Below are 26,839 nucleotides of genomic sequence, written 5' to 3' on the forward strand. Positions count from 1 at the left end.
TGTTTGATCACCCACAATACAGCCGGCAATTCGCTATCCCTGAGGTTCATCTCTGCTCAAATAAACTGCTGGCTATGAAGACAATATTTTGACACAGAAGACGAGCTGCAGTTCAGAGAAGAAAATTGTCGAAAAGCACTGGCGGCTGTCTTCTATAACGAGGGAATTGAGCAGCTAAATCGACAGCCAACGCGTAATGGAAATATTTTAGATCTGGTAGCCACGAACAGACCAGACCTCATCGACGGTGTCAGTGTTGAGACAGGGGTTAGTGATCATGATGTTGTCATTACGACTATGGTTACGAAAGTTAAAAAGTCGGTCAAGAAGGCTAGGAGAGTATTCTTACTAGAAAGAGCAGATAAGCAGTTGTTAGCATCCCACTTAGTAAATGAATCAACTTCATTTACTTCCGGTACCATGGACGTGGAAGAATTGTGGGCAAATTTTGAACACATTGTAAATCACGCATTGGACAAGCATGTGCCGAAAAAGTAGGTTGCGGACGGAAAAGACCCACCGTGGTTTAACAGCGCAATTTGGAGAATGCTCAGGAAGCAAAGGCAGTTGCACTCGCGGTACAAGAAAGATCGGGAGAATGAGGACAGGCAAAAGTTAGTAGAGATTCGTGCTGCTGTAAAAACAGCGATGCGCGAAGCATTCAACCACTACCACCGTCACACCTTAGCAAAAGATATTGCTGAAAACCCAAGGAAATTCTGGTCTTACGTAAAATCGGTAAGCGGGTCGAAGGTTTTCATCCAGTCACCCACTGATCAGCCTGGCCTGGCAACGGAAGACAGCAAAACGAAAGCTGAAATTTTAAATTCAGCATTTGAGAAATCTTTCACGCAGGAGGATCGTACAAACATACCGCCGTTTGAGTTTCGTACAGTTTCCCGTATGGAGGACATAGTGATAGACATCCCTGGGGTTGTGAAGCAGCTGAATGGGTTGAAAATAAATAAATCGCCAGGTCCTGATGGGATTCCAATTCGGTTTTACAGAGAGTACTCTACTGCATTGGCTCCTTACTTAGCTTGCATTTATCGCGAATCTCTTGCCCAACGTAAAGTCCCGAGCAACTGAAAAAAAGCGCAGGTGACGCCTGTATATAAGAAGGGTAGAAGGACGGATCATCAAAATTACAGACCAATATCCTTAACAACGGTTTGTTGCAGGGTTCACGAACATATTCTCAGTTCCAATATAATGAATTTCCTTGAGACAGAGAAGTTGCTGTCCATGCATCAGCACGGCTTTAGAAAGCATCGCTCCTGCGAAACGCAACTCGCCCTTTTTTCATATGATATCTTGCGAACCATGAATGAAGGGTATCAGACGGATGCCATATTCCTTGACTTCCGGAAAGCGTTTGACTCGGTGCTCCACTGCAGACTCCTAAGGTACGAGCATATGGGATTGGTTCCCAAGTATGTGAGTGGTTCGCATACTTCTTAAGTAATAGAACCCAGTACGTAGTCCTCGATGGTGAGTGTTCCTCGGAGGTGAGGGTATCATCTGGAGTGCCCCAGGGAAGTGTGGTAGTTCTGCTGTTGTTTTCTATCTTTATAAATGATCTTTTGGATAGGGTGGATAGCAATGTGCGGCTGTTTGCTGATGATGTTGTGGTGTACGGGAAGGTGTCGTCGCTGAGTGACTGTGGGAGGATACAAGATGACTTGGACAGGATTTGTGATTTGTGTAAAGAATGGCAGCTGACTCTAAATATAGATAAATGTAAATTAACGCAGATGAATAGGAAGAAGAATCCTGTAATATTTGAATACTCCATTAGTAGTGTAGCTCTTGACACAGTCACGTCGATTAAATATTTGGGCGTAACATTGCAGAGCGATATGAAGTGGGACAAGCATGTAATGGCAGTTGTGGGGAAGGCGGATAGTCGTCTTCGGTTAATTGGTAGAATTTTGGGAAGATGTGTTTCATCTGTAAAGGAGACCGCTTATAAAACACTAATACGATCTATTCTTGAGTACTGCTCGAGCTTTTGGGATTCCTATCAGGTCGGATTGAGGGAGGACATAGAAGCAATTCAGAGGCGGGCTGCTAGATTTGTTACTGGTAGGTTTGATCATCACGCAAGTGTTACGAAAATGCTTCAGGAACTCGGGTGGGAGTCTCTAGAGGAAAGAAGGCGTTCTTTTCGTGAATGGCTAAGAGGAAATTTAGAGAACCATTTGAGGCTGACTACAGTACAATTTTACTGCCGCCAACTTACATTTCGCGGAAAGACCACAAAGGGCTCGTATAGAAGCATATAGGCAGTCATTTTTCCCTCGTTCTGTTTGGGAGTGGAACAGGGAGAGAAGATGCTAGTTGTGATACGAGGTACCCTCCGCCACGCACCGTATGGTGGATTGCGGAGCATGTATGTAGTTGTAGAAGTTGGTACAACGGTACGACAGATGTCTGAGTGGCGACTGTGTAGAGAAGTAGCTGGAAGGTGTACCTAACCGTTGGAAATCAAACAGTTTTGATTTTCACTGTGGTTTCCGTTTCGCGACCTATCGTTCCTTACTTCTCGAATAGCCCTCGTATTTTACGAATGTCTGTGAGCACCATTAAGTAGTCTAATAATGAATGGTTGTTTGTTGCCCCGTAAACGAGGTCATTACTGTCATCTGTTATGATGGAAGCCCCACAGGTATCACTCTTTGAAGCAGAGGGAAGTAAAAATTTTTAGATAAATGTCGTTGATATACGACTCAGACGGTGATACAGTTGGAACATGTAATGCGAAGAAATGTCTCCAGTAGTGATATTGTGCATGGGAATAGATTGCACCATAGTGAATAATGAGAAGAAGAATATCAATGAACTTAAGCTGAAACTGCCAATACAAGCTACAATTAGGCAGTCAGATGACCAACAGCTGCACGAGATATGTTGGATGAGGTGCAAAGTGAGTCTGAATAAAAGGAGAGAGGAGCCTGCAGCAACTATACGTTAAGTCAATTCTCTTTCTGGGGTTTCATGGGTTCTGATGTAGTAATTATGGTAATATTATGTTGTCTATGCAGATACTGTAAAGATTACCGAGACTGTTTTAAATTTGTGTGCAAAACAATGGGTAACGATCGCTGCAGAAAAAAATTTAACGAAACTATCGTAAATCACTGCCCAGATAGGGATAGAGTCGGATACCGTCCTGTGAGAAGCACGTCTAGAGGCAGTGGGGAGAGAACTACACACGTTACAAGTGAAGTTAGAAATAGTTTTCATCGAATTGTTAACACAGAAACGGACAAACGCTGAAGAATGATAACATTGACAGAAAGCGTGAATAAACTAGTGGAAGAGTTTTCTCTTTCATGTACAGAAATTATAATTATGTTGTGAAATGTACATCGATGTGTCAAGTGCTGTTCATTGTGAAGTTGACGAAATGACTCACACAGTAAAATAAAATGTATCTTATTCCAGGCACTACAATATGTAACAATGATACTGAGTGCGAAATGTAAAAATGTAAATGTTTCTCCTATAGGAAAAGATTGATTTATATGTGTTTCTGTCGTGGATAGTTGTAAAGCAATTATGTGTGTCTTTTGATCATTATTGTAAAGCAGATGTTTATATTTCCCGATTAATGGAATAAAAATTGTGAACTTTGTATAACAATTTGTTGTCACTGAGGGCTATGCTTATGAATTTTTCCCTAAGGAGCCGGGGAAGAGAGAGGTGTCGAATATTTAAAAAATACAGCGCCTGAAAGGCAACAGAACAGTAGCCAGAACGAATAAGTTTTCAAGAAAGTACTAGTGCACAAAGGAAACGCCACAGATAGGACTCTGGTTTGGGCGTTGGCAGGAAATGTTACATAGACTCACGAGGTATCAAGTGAGCTCACGTGTCGAGCCGCGAGGGCGGCAGTGCGCTGGCGGTGACCATATATGGTCATACTCGAGCCCCCGCAGGGAAGTGTCTGGAAGTGCCAGCATGAATGGGGCGGCATGGCCTGCGGAGGTGGCGTAGCCCGTGAGAGAGTTGAGTACAGACAGTGGTCCAAGAGGGACATCTGTGTAGTTCAGGCCCAGGGCCTGGACTTGTAGTATTCACACTGGACCTGCTCGTGTTCATACTGAGCCGCGTACCTCCCTCCATAGGATTTTGCAGTCTTAAGTGGTGTACTTTCATTCAAGTCATTATCCAGTTCTGGCTTGGACGACCAATTGAAGACTGTAGCCATTCAAGTCTTGCCTTTGTTCGGTTATTTCCAGACCAAGTTCCATAACTTTTCAATCTTCCTGCTAGCCATCTTCACGTTAGCTGACTGGATGAAGCTTTTCCAATCTTTAATGTAATTGAATGTCTAGACCTTGATGTTTTCCTGATTCATGTGTATCGTCTTTTTGCACTTCTCTTAGGTTTAAATAGTAATTGACGATAATGTCTAAGATATGGATCTTATATTAGCAGCATGACTGGTATATGTATTTACAGAATACGTATAGCCTTAATGCTTGAGAATGACTAATGACGAGCAGCCTGCAATTTACGACGCCTTTGGTGGAGGAAATCCAAATTTGAGAGGAAACAAGCTTGTGTAGCACACTGGCAGAGTGAAACTGAACTTGAAAACTTGTTGCAGCTGCTGTCCCACTGGTGAACACAAGAAAATTTGCGAATAAAACAATTACGATTCTAGTCCAAGGGAATAAATTTGGACTCAAACGGACGCCGTCTGCCTTTTGGCTAACCATATTTCAAATGTAATACAGAATGTGCCAGAAAAATGTATACACTCTTTAAGGAACGAAAAGTATTACTTACGTGTTTCAAACGGTTCAAATGACTCTCAGCACTATGGGACTTAACATCTGAGGTCATCAGTCCCCTAAACGTAGAACTACTTAAACCTAACTAACCAAAGGACATCACACACATCCATGCCCAAGGCAGGATTCGAACCTGCGACCGTAGCAGTAGCGCGGTTCCGGACTGAAGCGCCTAGAACAGCTCGGCCACAACGGCCGGCTTACTTATGTGTTTATTTTACGTTTAATAATTGATCACACATGTTCTATAACCTTCAGTTCAGCCCATGATTACTTTGAATGCCAATATGTTCACCATTGGCGGCTATACACATAAAAGAACGACGAGCGGTCGCCGCAACTACTGTATGTCAGTCAATGTTACACTGGAGACCGCTGCACATGTCGCTGTAAGCTCCTGGCGAAGTTCCACCAGCGTGCGTGGCTTTCACAGTTCCCCACAAGTAAAAGTCCATAGAAGTTAGATCTGGCGACCGCGGAGGGAAATCAATGGTCCCTCTTCGTCCAATCCAAAGCTCCAGAAAATTGTCATCCAGGAAAGCTCGTAGGGCTAGGTGGTAGTGTGGTGGCACCCCGTCCTGTTAGTAGAAGACCTCTTCATCAGCTCCATAAAGTGCACGTATACCTGGCAAAATTGATGTGCGTAACATTTCCAGGTACACTTCTCCGGTGACATTAGCATCAAAGAAAAAGGGCCCTACTAAGCCCCTAGATGCTAGTCCACACCACACATGAACCGCTGGTAGATTGGCCGCTTGATCCACATAAACATGCGGATTTTCCGGTGCCCAGTACACACTGTTATGCCGATTCACGGTTCCATTACGTTTAAATTGTGTCTCGTCACTCCACACTACCTTCGTCACAAATTGTTCGTCATCAGTTACCATTTGCTGATACCATTAGCAAAATTGCATTCGGCGATTAGGATCGTCATCATTAATCGCGTGCAGCAATTGTGGAATGTAACCTTTCCACTTTGCAGTACACTTGTACTGCTATCCCCCACTCCACGTGCACATTGCGCAGCAGACTTCTGTGGAGAATTAACAAACGTTTCCAACACGAGAGCCGACGAAGCAGGACTTGCTGCTGTACGCTGAGGGCTACGTCGCGACCAAGTCTCTCCGTCGTTTCTAGGTCCTCGGTTTAAATACACAATACTGTTCGCAGCTCTTGGAAAGTATAACATTAAATACGATGTATTAAAAAACAGTTTTGTAAGTATCGCAACAGATAGTGCATGTACAATGCTTACACTTTACAAAGACATAGTCGCTACTCTGGGTATACATTTACATAAGGACTTAACTGTCCCGCATTACATGAACCACAAAATCTAACTAGCTGTCCATGATCTTATGAATGATGTGGCAGACGCGTTCCGTATACTCGTACAGACATTTTTAGATTCCGTATATCCTGTGTTTTCACAAAGTTCCCAAAATCCTCTCAGCTACTAAAACTAGGTAGTTTTTTCATGTAGGGTGGGTTACTTCGCCATTTAATGCTGTTCGAGTTCTTATTGCCACAGTTTTCTTGTCCATATTTTTGAAAAAACTCAGTCGTAATGGTTCCCGATCAGTTCGAGAGAGAGATAAATTTGAAGGGTTGCTAAAAATACGTCACAAAGCAGTTGTTTGTAACACAGTTAGTTGTTTTAAGAAGCCCTAGAAGTTCTGATTTATTATCTGTCTTTATACAAAACAATGTCTTCAGTCCTTAAAGCAAAACAAGAATCTGTCGTGGTTATAAGAACTCTTCAAACACTCAAAACCAAAGTCTTGCCGCAAATTAGAATGATGGTACAAGAGACAGAGGAAAAGTACACATTCAAAGCCGTCGTAATTAAAGAATATTATGATGAATATAGCAAATTTCAAACGTTTCGGAAGAAATTTTTTCAGTCTTTGGTAGACAATATAAAAAGACGCTTTGAAGACTTCGATTTGTTTTCGGACGCAGCCGTATTATATTCAGATATATGGCCTTCAGACGAATATGAACGTGACATGTCAGTCCCCCTTTTATGTAAGAAGCTAGATTTTGAATTAAGTGGAAGCTTATGTGCTCCACTACGTAAAGATTTTCCAATCTATAAAGAAAATCCTCAACACATGCCCATTTTTGTGAAATAACTCGTGAATATTCTCGAAATTATAGCTATATCTATGGCTGAAAGTGAATGCAAAATCAGTGTCATGAATGTAACACTCACTGAAACAAAAAGTAGATTTGGAAGGGTCGGAATGTTTCAATAAGTACTAGAACTCATTTACAAATTCTCGCGGTTTCAAATCTATCTTTTTATTTCAATAAATGGACCTACGCTGCATTGTTTCGATGCTGAAAAATTTGAAACAAGATGGATCAAGTCTCAGAACTATAGCACCTTTGCCAAACCAATTGGCAAACCCTCGAATTTTCAGGAGCAGTCTCGTCTGATCAACTTAACTCTGTAAATTAAAATGACAAGTTTATACTGTAGTATGTTTCTGAAATAAGCTTTATCTGTAATGTGCTTCTGAGATATATTAATATGGTAATTACAAATTGTATATAGGTAATCAATACGCAAGTAGAAGGGTGCAATATAGTACGCATATAACACAAAGATATACCTACCCACGAGGACATTCTCCCATCCTTCCCCCCCCCCCTCTCCCCTCCCCCAGAGGCAAAAGCTCAAATCGCACACTGTCTGAATTGCATAAATTGGACACATGTTGAAACTATTTGGATGATCTAATTTTTTTGTACCATGTTCAAAATGTATTCAAACACTCCATATCATTTCATCAGAATACATAAGCACACACATGCACATATCTCTAGACTTGGGCACAGCAGCTGACTAGATGAATGGGAGAGAGACAGATTGAGAGGGACAGACACAGAGAAACAGAGAGAGAGAGAGAGAGAAGGCCTTGACTAGCTTAACGATGGATATCACACATGTCTGCAAAGACTTGGCAAGTCAGCAACAACAGCTGGAGAGAGGTGACACGAGATAATACACACAAAGAGTGCTGCCTCAGATGAGCCAACAAGCTAGCAGCTTGTTCTGTTCTGACATTTTAGTTACCACATGGTAGCTTTATTTCAAAATGTATATACTTTGTTATTCTGCACACAGTCAAGTCCTTACACATATCCTCTTTCAAAGCTACTCGTATTATGGATATAATCTATGCAATGCGAGAGGAAAATGGAATATTCATATACCATGGAGTTTGAAGCAGTCACGGTTAGTAGAAACCACAAGGCAAAATTATGAGGTACACTATGTGATCAAAAGTATCCGGACACCTGGTTGAAAATAACATACAAGTTCGTGGCGCCCTCCATCGGTAATGCTGGAATCCAATACGATGTTGGCCCACCCTTAGCCTTGATGACAGCTTCCACTCTCGTAGGCATATGTTCAGTCAGGTGCAGGAAGGTTTCCTGGGGAATGGCAGCCCATTCATCACGGAGTGCTGCATAGAGGAGAGGTATCGATTTCGGGCGGTGAGGCCTGGCATTAAGTCGGCGTTCCAAGACATCCCAAAGGTGTTCTATACGATCCAGGTCACTACTCTGTACAGGCCAGTCTATTACAGGGATGTTATCGTCGCGTAACCACTCCGCCACAGACCGTGCATTATGAACAGGTGCTCAATTGTGTTGAAAGATGCAGCCGCCATCCCGGAATTGTTCAACATTGGGAAGCAAGAAGGTGGTTAAAATATCATTGTAGGCCTGTGCTGTGTTAGTGAAACGAAAAACAACAAGGGGTGCAGGCCCCCTCCATGAGAAACACGACCACACCATAACACCACCGCCTCCGAATTTTATTGTTGGCACTACACACGCTGGCAGATGAAGTTCAATGGACATTCGCCAGACCCACACCCTGCCATCAGATAGCTACATTGTGTAACATGATTCATGACTCCACACAACGTTTTTCCAGTGTTCAATCATCCAATGTTTACGCTCCTTACACCAAGTGAGGCGTCGTTTGGCATTCACCGGCGTGATGTGTGGCTTATGAGCAGGCGCTCGACCATGAAATCCAAATTTTCTCACCTCCCGCCTAACTGTGACAGTACTTGCAGTGGATCCTGATGCAGTTTGGAATTCCTGTGTGATGGTCTGGATAGACGTCTGCCTGTTCCACATTACGACCCTCTTCTACTGTCGGCGGTCTCTGTCAGTCAACAGACGAGGTCAGCCTGTATGTTTTTGTGCTGTACGTGGCCCTTCATGTTTCCACTTCACTATCACATCGAAAGCAGTGGGCCAAGGGATGTTTAGGAGTGTGGAAATCTCGCGTGCAGACGTATGACACAAGTGACACCCAATCACCTGACCACGTTCGAAGTCCGCAAGTTCCACGGAGCCGCCTATTCTGCTCTCTCAAGATGTCTAATGGCTACTGAGGTCGTTGATACGGAAAACCTGCAGTAGGTGGCAGCACAACGCACCTAATTTGAAAAACGTATCTTCGGGGTGTCCAGAACTTTTGATCACGTAGTGTATGTAGCACAAAATATTATGGAACATCAGTAGCTTACAACTGAATTTTCTTAATGCATTTACAAAATATAGCTTACATTCTCAGTGTACATCTTCCATATTTCTACAACATTTTGCTTACATTTGCAGTTTGCATCTTTTCTATATCTACAGTGTATTCAACCAACTGGTTACAATCACATTTTCATAAGAGTTCTGTAACATACAGATCGCATTTTTACAACTTCAGTGTTTCCTCTTCAGTTACTCTGTGAAATAGATTAATATCATAACACTCATTATTTGGCTTATCATCATTGCTAATAACTAGAAACTTATGTGCTTTACTAATGCATGCTTGTTTACACATTTTGAGGAATGTATTAAAGTGATACCATGGTTACGTGATCACTGAATACATGTCTCAAATTATGTTAATCTTCTTTGAAAAGGTGGTCCCGGCGGAGGTTCGAGTCCTCCCTCGGGCATGGGTGTGTGTGTGTGTTTGTCCTTAGGACAATTTAGGTTAAGTAGTGTGTAAGCTTAGGGACTGATGACCTTAGCAGTCAAGTCCCATTTGATTTCACATACATTTGAACATATTTTTCTTTGAAAAGGACCATTGCATCAGCATTTTCTCTAACTGTTTTGGAATTATGCTATATGTTTGACACACATAAAAGCTGTCTACACCATAGTTATCACTCATAGAAAACTATACCTTCATATGATCGTGCTCATCACAAGTAACATCAGCTAAATTAAAAATGGAAAATAGTAGTACTTCATTGGCCAATATTATACTCTCCTTAACTACAAATGCGAAATATTCAATATCATTCAAGTTTCAAATACTTGTGCTAGAATTTTATACATGTGTTGCTGAAGAAATTTGAAAATTTTCACTGAACCACATAAAGCCTCATATATCTGTCTGTGTGTGTGTATGTATGTTTGTGTGTCTGGACAATAAATATTTACATTGTTAATGACGTTTCACTAGTGCTTTCGGGCACCATACAGGCCATCTCACATCTAGCTGCTGGTAACCTGCACTGAGGGATCGTGGTCCATCATGATCCTGACCTCGACGACCTACCACCATCTCCTAACGAATCATCTGGTCCCGTGGGCATTACAATGTTGTTGTTGTTGTGGTCTTCCGCCCTGAGAAGGGTTTGATGCAGCTCTCCATACTACTCTATCCTGTGCAAGCTTCTTCATCTCTCAGTACCTACTGCAGCCTACATTCTTCTGAATCTGCTTAGTGTATTCATCTCTTGGTCTCCCTCTACGATTTTTACCCTCCATGCTGCCCTCCAGTACTAAATTGGTGATCCCTTGATGCCTCAGAACATGTCCTATCAACAAATACTTTCGGAAATGACTTCCTGACACTTAAATCAATACTCGATGTTAACAAATTTCGCTTCTTCAGAAACGCTTTCCTTGCCATTGCCAGTCTACATTTTATATCCTCTCTACTTCGACCATCATCAGTTATTTTGCTCCCTAAATAGCAAAACTTCTTTACTACTTTAAGTGTCTCATTTCCTGATCTAATTCCCTCAGCATCATCCGACTTAATTCGACTACATTCCATTATCCTCGTTTTGCTTTTGTTGATGTTCATCTTATACCCTCCTTTCAAGACACTACCCATTCCGTTCAACTGCTCTTCCAGGTCCTTTGCTGTCTCTGACAGAATTACAATGTCATCGGCGAACTTCAAAGTTTTTATTTCTTCTCCATGGGTTTTAATACCTACTCTGATTTTTTCTTTTGTTTCCTTTACTGCTTGCTCAATATACAGATTGAACAGCATCGGGGAGAGGCTACAACCCTGTCTCGCTCCCTTCCCAACCACTGCTTCCCTTTCATGTTCCTCGACTCTTATAACAGCCATCTGCTTTCTGTACAAATTGTAAATAGCCTTTCGCTCCCTGTATTTTACCCCTGCCACCTTCAGAATTTGAAAGAGAGAACTCCAGTCAACATTGTCAAAACCTTTCTCTAAGTCTACAAATGCCAGAAACGTAGGTTTGCCTTTCCTTAACCTTTCTTCTAAGATAAGTCATAGGGTCAGTATTGCCTCACGTGTTCCAACATTTCTACGGAATCCAAACTGATCTTCCCCGAGGTCGGCTTCTACCAGTTTTTCCATTCGTCTGTAAAGAATTCGTGTTAGTATTTTGCAGCTGTGACTTATTAAACTGATAGTTCGGTAATTTTCACTTCTGTCAAAACCTGCTTTCTTTGGTATTGGAATTATTATATTCTTCTTGAAGTCTGAGGGAATTTCACCTGTCTCATACATCTTACTCATCAGATGGTAGAGGTTTTTCAGGACTGGCTCTCGTAAGGCTGTCAGTAGTTCTAATGGAATGTTGTCACTCCCGGGGCCTTGTTTCGACACAGGTCTTTCAGTGCTCTGTCAAACTCTTCTCGCAGTATCATATCTCCCATTTCATCTTCATCTACGTCCTCTTCCATTTCCATAATATTATCCTCAAGAACATCGCCCCTGTATAGACCCTCTATATACTCCTTCCACTTTTCTGATTTCCCTTCTTTGCTTAGAACTGGGTTTCCATCTGAGCTCTTCATATTCATGCAAGTGGTTCTCCTTTCTCCAAAGGTCTCTTTAATTTTCCTGTAGGCAGTATCTATCTTACCTCTCGTGAGATAATCCTCTACATCCTTACATTTATTTTCTAGCCATCCCCGCTTAGCCATTTTGCACTTCCTGTCAATCTCATTTTTGAGACGTTTGTATTCCCTTTTGCTTGCTTCACTTACTGCATTGTTGTATTTTCTCCTTTCATCAATTAAATTCTGTATCTCTTCTGTTACCCAAGGATTTCTACTAGCCCTCGTCTTTTTACCTACTTGATCCTCTGCTGCCTTCACTACTTCATCCCTCAAAGCTACCCATTCTTCTTCTACTGTATTTCTTTCCCCCATTCCTGTCAATTTTTCCCTTATGCTCTCCCTGAAGCTCTCTCAACCTCTGGTTCTTTCAGTTTATCCAGGTCCCATCTCCTTAAATTCCCACCCTTTTGCAGTTTCTTCAGTTTTAATCTACAGTTCATAACCAATAGATTGTGGTCAGAGTCCACATCTGCCCCTGGAAATGTCTTACAATTTAAAATCTGGTTCCTAAATCTCTGTCTAACCATTATATAATCTATCTGAAACCTTCTAGTATCTCCAGCGTTCTTCCATGTATACAACCTTCTTTCATGATTCCTGAACCAAGTGTTAGCTATGATTAAGATATGCTCTGTACAAAATTCTACCAGGCGGCTTCCTCTTTCATTTCTTAGCCCCAATCCATATTCACCTACCACGTTTCCTTCTCTTCCTTTTCCTACTGTCGAGTTCCAGTCACCCATGACTATTAAATTTTCGTCTCCCTTCACTACCTGCATAATTTCTTTTATCTCATCATACATATAATCAATTTCTTCATCATCTGCAGAGCTAGTTGGCATGTAAACTTCTACTAATGTAGTAGTCGTGGGCTTCGTATCTATCTTGGCCACAATAATGCGTTCACTACGCTGTTTGTAGTAGCTTACCCGCACCCCTATTTTTTATCCATTATTAATCCTACTGCTGCATTACCCCTATTTGATTTTGTATTGATAACCATGTATTCACCTGACCAAAAGTCTTGTTCCTCCTGCCACCGAACTTCACTAATTCCCACTATATCTAACTTTAACGTATCCATTTCCCTTTTTAAATTTTTTAACCTACCTGCCCGATTAAGGGATCTGACACTCCACGCTCCGATCCGTAGAACGCCAGTTTTCTTTCTCTTGATAACGACGTCCTCTTGAGTAGTCCCCGCCCAGAGATCCGAATGGGGGACTATTTTACCTCCGGAATATTTTACCCAAGAGGACGCCATCATCATTTAATCATACAGTAAAGTTGCATGCCCTCGGGAAAAATTACGGTTGTAGTTTCCCCTTGCTTTCAGCCGTTCGCAGTACCACAACAGCAAGGCCGTTTTGGTTAGTGTTAGAGTGCCAGATCAGTCAATCATCCAGACTATTGAAAAGGCTGCTGCCCCTCTTCAGGAACCACACGTTTGTCTGGCCTCTCAACAGATACCCCTCCGTTGTGGTTGCACCTACGGTACGGCTATCCGTATCGTTGAGGGACGCAAGCCTCCCCACCAACGGCAAGGTCCATGGTTCATGGGGGGGGGGGGGGGCATTACAATATGTTCTTAAATTTGAGACAATTGCATGAAGGAGACATCAATACTTACATTTGTTTCTACACAGTTGGAAGGATCTGGAAATAAATCGCAATGATTGCAATTTTGCGGTTGTAAACGTCTTTCGTCAGTAATAGGGCTGACGGGAAAGTGAAGTGCATGTTTCTTGACTCACGTCTTCAAACACACTCCAGCTTCAGGTGTTTTGGTGTTGTCAGCCCGACCTTCCTCAGGTGCAAGCTGAAAGTCACAATTCCTTCCTAAACTCGGATTCGACACAGCCACACTCTTTAATCTGATTTGCAATGTGCTAAAAAGTATATTAAAATTTTCAGCTGCCTTTCTCATCGATAAAGTTTCAGCAACAGCTTGTTCAGCATTTATCAATTCTTCTACAGTCCCTTTAGCTTTGTCTGTTTTCCTTACACATTTTCTAACATAAAAATAATGTGAAAATTGAAACTATGGAAGCAATAATGCTCAGTTTTGCCATGTGACTGTCGTTGCCCCCAGATACTATTGGTGTGGAGCAACGATGGTCAGTTTACAGAATGACTGCCACTAACTCCAGATACTACTGGATGGGCCATGGTGGTCAGTTTCACAGTGACCAGCATTACCACGGAATGTTATTGTGTGGGGCAGTGATAGACAGTTGACAGGTTGACTGCCATTATCCCTTCTAGAGTTATATATGGTAGCCATGAAATACATTTAAGCATCACACATGAAACTATGAGAACATGTAAAAAAAAAGTAAACTAGGTGCATACCAACGGAGTACTTTAACATAATTTGAATTTCTATTCCATTTTATTTGTGAAACACTTTGTGTTATTAAAAGCAACGTAAAGTTTTGAGGCCAAAGACCCTTGCTACCAGACAAAGCTTCTAGAAGTGAAAAGAACTACGAGTACATTTTTGTTAAAAACATGCGAAATACTGTACTTCACTTTTGCTCACCATACTTAGCAGCCTTTTCTAGTCCTGCTGTTGTACCGTAAGCCTCTATGTTTCTTTGTTTTGGCTCAAATAGAGCATGAAACGTCCTGGCAGATTAAAACTGTGTGCCGGACCGAGACTCGAACTCGGGACCTTTACCTTTCGCGGGCAAGTGCTCTACCAACTGAGCTACCAAAGCACGACTCACGCCCCGTCCTCACTGCTTTACTTCCGCCAGCTATGGTAGCTCAGTTGATAGAGCACTTTCCCGCGAGAAGCAAAGGTCCCGAGTTCGAGTCTCGGTCCGGCATCCATTTTCAATCTGCCAGGAAGTTTCATATCAGCGCACACTCCGCTGCAGAGTGAGAATCTCATTCTAAATAGAGCATATTCTAATAGCTATGCCTATGGAATTAATTTCATTATACTTGACCTGAAGTTTCATCTAGATCAAGATAATTTTGTATTTAATTTTCTAATTTTTGAGAAGCTGTAAAGAAAAGGGGGTGACGAATCGTTCGACGGTGTAACGACCAAACACGTTATGTATCCTTTCGGTATTGTGCGATATCGCTAAGCAGAAATTCCCTGAGATCGATTTGACGACCATTTCAGGTTAGTTTCTCGCTTATATTTGTTACGCAAGAACATTGTTAGGTTGATCAGTTAACTACCATTGAACAATAACATCGGCAGTTGCTTCACTGGCTTGATGCCTCCAGTCTCGCAAAAAGAAACAGATGGTGTACTGAAATATTATGCTAATGCTTAATTATTTGATTTTATCAGCAATTATTACTTTCATTTATCTAAAAATTTGGATCAGAGTCACCGGCATTGGGGTTCTTCTCTCATTGCGGTATTATATTGTAATAAGTACTTCAATAATCACATCCCATTATTACCGTGACTTACTGAGAAAACTACAGTTTCAAGTCAGCCTTTAGAAACTAGAGAGAGAAAAAAAACACTTCGAATTGCGCTCGAAGTGGTGCTCAAACCTACGACCCTGTGGGTAAGAATCTGTCACTCTAGCGGCTGAGCTAGCCAGGGCTGATACTAATGGGAAGGGCAATGATGTTCAGTTGACTGGGTGACTGCCGTTACCTCTCAATCATACTGGTTGCCATTGCACCGAACCCATGGTTTTTTTCAAGAATTTGAAAAGTAATGTTTTTAAAACCGCTAGTAAACAACTATGTGATACAAAAGTAGGGCTTGCCTAGATGCTTTGTAATCATTAGTACGTCAGCAGAAGCAGTGAAACAGGCGATTAATTGTAATTTGTATGATAGCGTTAATTACAAAAGTAAGAATATTGGTCAGTTGACAAATTAATCATCATGACACTAGATGCAGTTGGGTGGAGCAATGATGATCAGTTTACAAGGTGACTGCCATTACCCAGGACACTATTAGGGCAATGATGATCAGCTGACACAGTGACAATCACTGTCGTTGTTGTTGTGGTCTTCAGTCCTGAGACTGGTTTGATGCAGCTCTCCATGCTACTCTATCCTGTGCAAGCTCCTTCATCTCCCAGTACTTGCTGCAACCTACGACCTTCTGAATTTGCTTAGTGTATTCATCTCTTGGTCGCCCTCTATGATTATTACCCTCCACACTGCCCTCCAATGCTACATTTGTGATCCCTTGTTGCCTCAGAACATGTCCTACCAACCGGTCCCTTCTTCTTGTCAAGTTGTGCCACAAACTCCTCTTCTCCCCAATTCTATTCAATACCTCCTCATTAGTTATGTGATCTACCCATCTAATCTTCAGCATTCTTCTGTAGCACCACATTTCGAAAGCTTCTATTCTCTTCTTGTCTAAACTATTTATCGTCCACGTTTCACTTCCATACATGGCTACACTCCATACAAATACTTTCAGAAACGACTTCCCGACACTTAAATCTATACTCGATGTTAACAAATTTCGCTTCTTCAAAAACACTTTTCTTGCCATTGCCAGTCTACCTTTTATATCCTCTCTACTTCGACCATCATCAGTTATTTTGCTCCCCAAATAGCAAAACTCCTGTACTACTTTAATTGTCTCATTTCCTAATCTAATTCCCTCAGCATCACCAGACTTAATTCGACTACACACTCCATTACCCTCGTTTTGCTTTTGTTGATGTTCATCTTATATCCTCCTTTAAAGACACTGTCCATTCCGTTCAACTGCTCTTCCAAGTCCTTTGCTGTCTGCGACAGAATTACAATGTCATCGGCGAACCTCAAAGTTTTTATTTCTTCTCCATGAATTTTAATACCTACTCCGAATTTTTCTTTTGTTTCCTTCACTGCTTGCTCAATATACAGATTGAATAACATCGAGGAGAGGCTACAACCCTGTCTCACTCCCTTCCCCACCGCTCCTTCCCTTTCATGTCCCTTGACTCTTATAACTGCCATCTGCTTTCTGTACAAATTGTAAATAGCCTTTCGCTCCCTGTATTTTACCCCTGCCACCATTAGAATTTGAAAGAGAGTATTCCAGTCAACATTGTCAAAAGCTTTTTCTAAGTCTACAAATGCTAGAAACGTAGGTTTGCCTTGCCTTATTCTTTCTTCTAAGATAAGTCGTAAGGTCAGTATTGCCTCACGTGTTCCAGTATTTCTACGGAATCCAAACTGATCTTCCCCAAGGTTGGCTTCTACTAGTTTTTCCATTCGTCTGTAAAGAATTCGCGTTAGTATTATGCAGCTGTGGCTTATTAAACTGATAGTTCGCTAATTTTCACATCTGTCAACACCTGCTTTCTTTGGTATTGGAATTGTTGTGTCTAGACCATACAGCCTAGACACAATGCTGTAGCCGATAGGGCACGCAATGCTAACGCAGACGGGCGTGAAGTCTGGAACATGAGACTTATAAATGAATAAGAAGAAAAGTATGTAGATGCTTGTTACTTAACTTTTAATTAGTCCTTGGAATACATCTCTCTTGAATATTAGTAAGCTATAGGCACTGATACAAATGGCGCCTTGCTAGGTGGTCGCCAGTTAACTTAGCTACTGTCTATCTCTCGGCAAATGAGAGCAAGGCTTAGCACGTCCAATCGCTAGCTATGTTGTCCGTACAACTGGGACGAGGTCTCCTCAGTCTCTCGAGACCTGCCATGTGGTGGCGCTAGGTTTGCGATCACACAGTGGCGACACGCGGGTCCGACATGTACTACAGGACCGCGGCCGATTTAAGTTACCACCTAGTAAGTGTGGTGTCTAGCGGTGACACCACATTCCTCCCCCGCAAATCGGCGAACGGTCGTGAGATAAGGCTTCCGCCCGCCGTGGGGAGGACCGCATGTTGACGTATGCGATGAGGTGGGGAGCCTAACAACAGGCGAGGCTGTACCACCCGCACCCGGCCATTCGGTCCGAGGGGAGCTAGGAAACGCCTGAAAACCTAGTCCAGGGTGCACGTCAACATGCGGTGTATGCGCACGTAATGAGACAGGAGGGGCCGAAGGGTCAACCTCCATTGCGTCGGGGAATCCGACGCGCGATGACGACATCTGGTCCGGAGCTGGCAAGAGGTCCATGGCGGAGGACGGCTGGTCACGGGAAGCGAGCGGCGGCGCGTGACCCTGGGAGGCGCCGGGCAGTTGCAGCGAAGCGTCCACTGCGGGCGGCGCCGGCGGCGCTGCGGCGGCGGCGCGACGCCATGAGGCAAAAGGGAAGGCAGCGTCGGTAACACCTGGGGATGAGACGAGCCAGTAGATGGGTCCCCAAGGCGCTGACCGGACGGCTCCGTCGCTGAAAGCAGACGGGGAGCGGCAGAACCCAGGCGACGACAGAGGCGCAGCTGATTGAGATGCCGTCGCACCTCACCAGAGGCCCCCAAAACCAAATACATCGCGCGGCCGAGGCAGCGAAGAATGCGCCCTGCGAGCCAACGCTGTGAACCGCGATAGGTGCGATAGTAGACAACGTCGCCAGGAGCAAAAGCAGGAGTCTGCCGCTGCACAGGAACCTGATGTGGCGGATGCAGCAAAGACATCAAGGTGCGATGAGAACGACCATGGAGCAATTCAGCCGGCGAGCGACCATCGCGGGGCTGAGAGCGATACGAAGACAAAAAGAGCAACAAAGCGTCCTCCCGAGAATGCGACTCTTTCAATTTCAACATCTGTGACTTGAAAGTCCGGACCAATCGTTCCGCGGCACCGTTTGACTGAGGCGAAAACGGCGCGGATGTCAGATGTTGAATACCATTGGCCTTGCAGAATGACTGAAATTCAGCGGACATGAATTGTGGGCCATTGTCGGAAACAATAGTCTGCGGAAGACCTTCAATGCAAAAGATAGCAGACAAGGCGTGGATTGTGGCAGAAGACGTCGTGGAAGACATCCGGACAACAAAAGGAAAATTACTGAAAGCATCGACCACAACCAACCATCGAGCATTCCAAAATGGACCAGCAAAATCGATGTGCAAGCGTTGCCAAGGGGAAGTGGCTTTCGGCCAGGCAAAGAATTGCCGCGGCGGTGCGGATTGCTGTTCGGCACACGCCACGCAAGAGGAGCACATATTCGTAATCGCAGCATCGATTCCGAACCAAGTACAGTGCTGACGAGCAAGTTGTTTCGTACGCACTATACCCCAATGTCCTTGGTGAAGAAGCTTTAAGACAGAGGACTGTAACGAACGTGGGACCACGACTCTGGACTGATCATTATCGGAACGCAACAACAAAACACCACGTCGGACAAAAAGTCTCTCCCTGTGAGCAAAAAAACGACGAACCAAAGGATCCTCGATCCGTGACTTTGACAAGGGTCATTGCGTAGCAACAAAACGCAAAACAGTAGCAAGGACAGGGTCAGCGGCTGTGGCTGCAGCTACACGACGAAAATCAATCAGAAACGATTCGACCACGTCATCGGTTTCCGAATCATTGAACATGCAAGCAAGTTCGGAAGAATCGAATGCTTTATCCTCAGCAACAGGCAAACGGGACAACGCATCAGCGTTTCCGTGCTTAGCAGTGGACCGATACAAGATATCGTAGCGGTACTGCGAGAGAAAAAGTGACCAGCGAATGAATTTCTGCGCTGTACGTGGAGGTACAGGCTTGGTCGGATGAAAAAGCGATGTCAAAGGTTTGTGGTCCGTGATGATGGTAAAGTGACGACCATACAAGAAATCGTGAAACTTTGTAACACCAAACACGAGAGCTAAAGCTTCTTTCTCTATCTGTGAATAATTTCTTTGCGCAGATGAGAGCAATTTGGACGCAAAGGCAATAGGGCGATCATGCGAGCCATCCTTGTGCGCAAGCACAGCACCGATCCCGAAATCCGATGCATCTACCATCAACAAAAGGGGTTTCTGGGGATCGAATGGCGTAAGGCACGTATTTGAAAGTAACGCCGATTTCAACTGGCGAAAGGCGCGTTCGCATTCCGTCGTCCAGACGAACGGAACACCTTTACGGCGTAAGCGATGAAGCGGAGCTGAAATGGAAGAAGCATTGCGCACAAACTTTGCATAATAATTAATTTTACCCAGCACACTCTGTAGTTGTTTAACATCCCGTGGCGAAGGCAACGCCTGTATGGCACGGAGGTGCTCTGGACTCGGATGTATACCTTGGGCATTTATGACATGCCCCAGGTAGGGTAAGTCCCGAGCAAAAAACACACATTTGTCCTTCCTCAAGCGAAGACCATTCTGACGCAAGACCTGAAATAATGTTCGGAGATTTTGCAAATGTTCGGCTTCTGTCTTTCCTGAGATCACAATATCGTCCAGATAGTTCGCAGCAGTAGGGACCGACGCACAAACAGTTTGTAAATATTGCTGAAACAAAGCAGGGGCGGATGCACACCCAAAAGGCAGTCTTTTGAAGCGATACAAGCCAAGATGCGTGTTTACCACCAAGACGCGCTGGGATTCTGCGTCCACAGGTATTTGCAAGTACGCATCTGCTAGGTCCAATTTTGAAAAATATTTTCCCGGGCACAGTTTGTCAAAAAGATCTTCCGGGCGGGGCAAAGGAAAAGTGGCAGTCACAAGTTGTGGATTCACTGTTGCCTTGAAGTCCACACAAAGTCTCAGTTTACCGGAAGGTTTTGGCAAAATTACTAAGGGTGTGGCCCAGAGAGAAGCCTGCACACGTTCAATTACACCTTGAGATTCTAAATCGGCTAATGTTCTGGCGACCTCATCACGCAATGCGTGGGGAACATTGCGCGCTCTGAAAAATTTCGGTTGCGCGTTTTCCTGCAGTTCCAAATGCGCTTCATAGTTCTTAGCGCAACCAAGGCCCGGTGCAAAAATGTCTGCAAATTCTTCACAAAGACTAGAAACACTGGCGGAAGGCACAGTCTGATTCACTGATAGGACCTGATTTACTATAGACAAATTAAACAATTGAAACAAATCTAAACCAAACAAGTTCACTGCAGTAGAAGAACGAAGAACGTAAAATGAAACAAGTTTCGTTTGTCCCTTGTATGTTGCAAGAAGGCTGCACTGTCCTAACACAGGTATATGCTGTCCAGAGTAACTATGTAACTTAACATTTGCGGCACGCAATGGCGGTTTGCCCAGTTGTTTGTACGTGTCGTGATTGAGCAATGAAACTGCAGCTCCGGTATCGAGCTGGAATGGTATCACTTTGCCTTCAAAGTTTAAGTCCACAAAAAGTTTATTGTCCTGCTGACGACAAGAGCGACTGTCACGTGCAATTTGAACTGATACAGGTACAGAAGCACTTGCGACTTCACGGGATTTTCGGCGACGTCGACGCACACTGTTTGTGGGACGAACACAGTCACCGTTAGCTAAAGTGTCACTGGACGGGTGGGAATGAACTACATGAATGTCCATGGGCGAAGGTCCACGAGCCTGATTGTCCTGGGTTCGATTCCGGCGCGAAGCAAAGGGCCTGGAATTATTGTGATTGTCTGATCTAAGCTTTTTCTGGCAAACACTTTGAACATGTCCTTTCTTTTGACAGTAAAAGCAAATAGCTTGGCGTGACGGGCAATTTTCACGCGAATGTCTAGTTGCACACCGCGGGCATGATTTCACTGCAGTTGCTTGCTTACGCGGCGCACGTGTAGGCAAGGTAGGCTGCCGCTGCTGTGACGGGCGCGAGGGCCGCGTAGCGTCCCGTGCAGCGGGCCCGGCGGGCCGGTTAATGTGACACACTGCTGGCGAAGTTTCAAATGAGTCCTGAGCAGAGTCAAGTGTGTCTTGCCTATCCAATATGTCTATCACTTGTTGAAGGGAGGGATTTACTAGTTTCAAAATCTGTTCCCGTATGCGAACATCACAAACGTTCTGTGCAATTGCATCACGCACCATAGTATCTCAATAAGGGAGGCCACATTCACATTCAAACGCACACTCCCTAGTAAGTCCTTGCAATGTCGCAACCCACTCCCTATAAGTCTGACCGGCCGTACGTTTTGTACGAAAGAACGTATACCTTTTTGCAACTACATTAACTGTTTCCTTGAAATAGGCATCTAAAGCAGACAAAATTTCTTCGTAGGTCAGAGTTGCTACGTCGCGTCGGGGAAACAATTTCACTATCACACGGTAGGTAGACACACCGACACAAGAAAGCAAAAACGGCTGCCGCTCGTTACCTTGAATTCTGTAGGCTGTTAGATGAAACTGGAACTGGCGGGACCATTCTTGCCATGTTTCATCGGCCGCCACGAATGGTCTAAATTGCGGTGCAACAGCGTTTTGTAGCAGCGGTAGCGATGAAGCGGCGGCTGCCGCATCGTGTTGCAGCACACGTTGACCCTGGACGAGCTGTCCCAGGGCATCCAATAACACCTGCGACTGCTGATTCTGCAAGCGAAAAAATTCGGACAGTACATCCGGAGATTGTGGCGAAGCCATGACACAAACGAATTAATACAAACTCTTTTTCTCGTCGCCAATAATGTTGTGTCTAGACCATACAGCCTAGACACAATGCTGTAGCCGATAGGGCACGCAATGCTAACGCAGACGGGCGTGAAGTCTGGAACATGAGACTTATAAATGAATAAGAAGAAAAGTACGTAGATGCTTGTTACTTAACTTTTAATTAGTCCTAGGAATACATCTCTCTTGAATATTAGTAAGCTATAGGCACTGATACAAATGGCGCCTTGCTAGGTGGTCGCCAGTTAACTTAGCAGAGGGCTATTCTACTGTCTATCTCTCGGCAAATGAGAGCAAGGCTTAGCACGTCCAATCGCTAGCTATGTTGTCCGTACAACTGGGACGAGGTCTCCTCAGTCTCTCGAGACCTGCCATGTGGTGGCGCTAGGTTTGCGATCACACAGTGGCGACACGCGGGTCCGACATGTACTACAGGACCGCGGCCGATTTAAGTTACCACCTAGTAAGTGTGGTGTCTAGCGGTGACACCACAGGAATTATTATATTCTTCTTGAAGTCTGAGGGTATTTCGCCTGTCTCATACATCTTGCTCACCAGATGGTAGAGTTTTGTCAGGACTGGCTCGCGCAAGGCCGTCAGTAGTTCTAATGAAATGTTGTCTACTCCCGGGGCCTTGTTTCGACTCAGGTCTTTCAGTGCTCTGTCAAACTCTTCACGCAGTATCGTATCTCCCATTTCATCTTCATCTACCTCCTCCTCCATTTCCATAATTTTATCCTCAAGAACATCGCCCCTGTATAGACCCTCTATATACTCCTTCCACTTTTCTGATTTCCCTTCTTTGCTTAGAACTGGGTTTCCATCTGAGCTCTTGATATTCATGCAAGTGGTTCGCTTTTCTCCAAAGGTCTCTTTAATTTTCCTGTAGGCAGTATCTATCTTACCCCTAGTGAGATAAGCCTCTACATCCTTACATTTGTCCTCTAGCCATCCCTGCTTAGCCATTTTGCACTTTCTGTCGATCTCATTTTTGAGACCTTTGTATTCCTTTCTGCCTGCTTCATTTACTGCATATTTATATTTTCTCCTTTCATCAATTAAATTTAGTATCTCTTCTGTTACCCAAGGATTTCTACTAGCCCTCGTCTTTTTACCTACTTGATCCTCTGCTGCCTTCACTACTTCATCCCTTAGAGCTACCCATTCTTCTTCTACTGTATTTCTTTCCCCCATTTGTGACAATTGTTCCCGTATGCTCTCCCTGAAACTCTGTACAACCTCTGGTTCTTTCAGTTTATCCAGGTCCCATCTCCTTAAACTCCCACCTTTTTGCAGTTTCTTCAGTTTTAATCTACAGCTCATAACCAATAGATTGTGGTCAGCGTCCACATCTGCCCCTGGAAATGTCTTACAATTTAATACCTGGTTCCCAAATCTCTGTCTTACCATTATATAATCTATCTGATACCTTCTAGTATTTCCAGGATTCTTCCATTTGTACAACCTTCGTTTATGATTCTTGAACCAAGTGTTAGCTATGATTAAGTTGTGCTCTGTGCAAAATTCTACCAGACGGCTTCCTCTTTCATTTCTTTCCCCCAATCCATATTCACCTACTATGTTTCCTTCTCTCCCTTTTCCTACTCTCGCATTCGAGTCACCCATGACTATTAAATTTTCGTCTCCCTTCACTACCTGAATAATTTCTTTTATCTCATCATACATTTCATCAATTTGTTCATCATCTGCAGAGCTAGTTGGCATATAAACTTGTACTATTGTAGTAGGTGTGGGCTTCGTGTTTATCTTGGCCACAATAATGCGTTCACTATGCTGTTTGTAGTAGCTTACCCGCACTCCTATTTTCCTATTCATTATTAAAGCTACTCCTGCATTACCCCTATTTGATTTTGTATTTATAACCCTGTATTCACCTGACCAAAAGTCTTGTTCCACCTGCCACCGAACTTCACTAATTCCCACTATATCTAACTTTAACGTATCCATTTCCCTTTTTAAGTTTTCTAACCTAACTGCCCGATTAAGGGATCTGACGTTCCACGCTCCGATCCGCAGAACGCCAGTTTTCTTTCTCCTGATAATGACGTCCTCTTGAGTAGTCCCCGCCCGAAGATCCGAATGGGGGACTATTTTACCTCCGGAATATTTTGCCCAAGAGGACGCCATCATCATTTAACCGTACAGTAAAGCTGCATGTCCTCGGGAAAAATTACGGCTGTAGTTTCCCCTTGCTTTCAGCCGTTCGCAGTACCAGCACAGCAAGGCCGTTTTGGTTAATGTTACAAGGCCAGATCAGTCAATCATCCAGACTGTTGCCCCTGCAACTACTGAAAAGGCTGCTGCCCCTCTTCAGGAACCACACGTTTGTCTGGCCCCTCAACAGATACCCCTCCATTGTGGTTGCACCTACGGTACGGCCTTCTGTATCGCTGAGTCACGCAAGCCTCCCCACCAACGGCAAGGTCCATGGGTCATGGGGGGGGGGGGGGGGGACTATCACTAGCCTGTGTATATTCCGGGTGGGGTCAATTGACAGGGTTACTGCCATTTCCATGGATATTACTGGGTGAGAAAATGATGTTCATTTCACGGGCTGACTGTCTTTATCCTGGATGTTATTAAGGCAATGATGGTCAGTTGGCACAGTGAGTTCCGTTACCCACTGGATACTACTGAGTGGGACAATGATAGCCAATTCTACGTCTACATACTTAAAAAATATTATGGGACATAACTGCTAAGGTCATCAGTCCCTAAGCTTACACACTACTTAACCAAAATTATCCTAACACACACACCCATGCCCGAGGGAGGACTCAAACCTCCACCGGGACCAGCCGCACAGTCCGTGACTGCAGCGCCAAGACCGCTCGGCTAATCCCGCGCGGCCATGGCGGAGTATACCTTCTACTGCTGCCAGTAATGTCCTTTCCTGTTCCAGTCGAAAATGGAGCATGGGAAAACAGACTGTCCATATGCCTCCATACAAGGCTTAATTTCTCTTATCTTGTCTTCGTGATCTCTACGGGAAATGCTCGTCGGAGGTGGCAGAATCGTTCTGCAGTCAGTCGCAAATGCTAACCTCCTAAATTTTCTCAAAAATAGTTTGCGAAATGAATGTCCTTTTACTGGTGTTTCCGGTTTCATTCATGAAGAATCTGATTAATACTTGTTTGTTGACCGAACCTTTCGATAAGAAATTTATCAACACGTCTCTGAATTGCCATACAGCAATGCCTCAGTGTTGCCATATCTATGTAGATGGCTATTGTTTTGCCTGCATTCTAACTTACCCGACCGTTAGTTTGTTATTATCAATAGGCACTGTTCCATTAAATAAAGTATATGTTTGAAAAAAAAATACATTTTCTAAGTATTATTACGATCTGTTTATTGGCTACCAATCCATTCTGTAAAAACCGCACATCAATAGCACTTTCCATTTCCGTTGTGTCTAGAAATACTGCAAACTCGGTTCGCTAGACAATCAATCAAACAACGCGTATTAACGAGTTTTATTATAACGAGTAGAAATAAGTTACACTTCTGGTCCTAGCGACCGCTTCTAACAAAAGTCTGTCAACTGAACTAATCTCTAACTGTGCTACGTAGAGATTGCTAATGAAGTGGTTAACGTTGAAGCTGCCATCAGAGTGGGCTGCCACCAGTCGGGCGCGGCGCTAATGTCTATATAGCAACCTTGGCTAATGTCGTCTTCTCGTAGGGGCCGCTGCTGTCGCGTTGTCGTCCTGGAGGGAGGATCAGTCAGCATGCGATTGGCTGACCTCTTCTCACAGCCTTCTCCTCTCTGTCGTTCCCGACTGGCGTGCAGGCGCTTGACTTCACGCCCTAACAATTTCCACAATGTTTCCGGTGCAAGTTTTTATATTCTAGGTAATTTTAGAACTGATTATTTGCGATCTTGTTAATAACAGTTTAAGCATTGGTGCGGTAGGAAATACTGTAGTTTTTGTACAGTTTATTAATTCATCACTTTATCCTGTTTACTTTTAATACATTCCAGTAGGATTTTCTCCAGCTTTCTGGCTTTTTCCTATTCCAAATTTTCAATTTTCAATGGCCACTTAACGTTAATTGTTTACTGATAAATATGTTTCTTGTGAGTAATTCATTGAATACCCTAGAATGACCTAATTTCAGACCGTGAAATCAATATGGTGTCTTTCATATTCATATTAATAATACAAAACATACAACCACTGTTCAAACAGGCCACGAAGGTCCAACAGTACCGACAGGCTGCCGTGTCATCTTCGGCCTATAGGAGTCACCGGATGCGGATACGGAAGAGCATGTAGTCAGCACGCCACTCTCCCAGCCGTTGTCAGTTTTCGTGACCAGTGACGCTACTTTTCAGTTAAGTAGCTCCTCAATTGGCCTCAAGGACAGAGTGTACCCCGTTTGCCAGCAGTAGTCAGCAGACCCGTACGGTCACCCATCCATTTGCTAGCCAAACCCAACA

The sequence above is a fragment of the Schistocerca nitens genome, chromosome 6, assembly GCF_023898315.1.
Source record: "Schistocerca nitens isolate TAMUIC-IGC-003100 chromosome 6, iqSchNite1.1, whole genome shotgun sequence".
NCBI lineage: Eukaryota > Metazoa > Arthropoda > Insecta > Orthoptera > Acrididae > Schistocerca > Schistocerca nitens.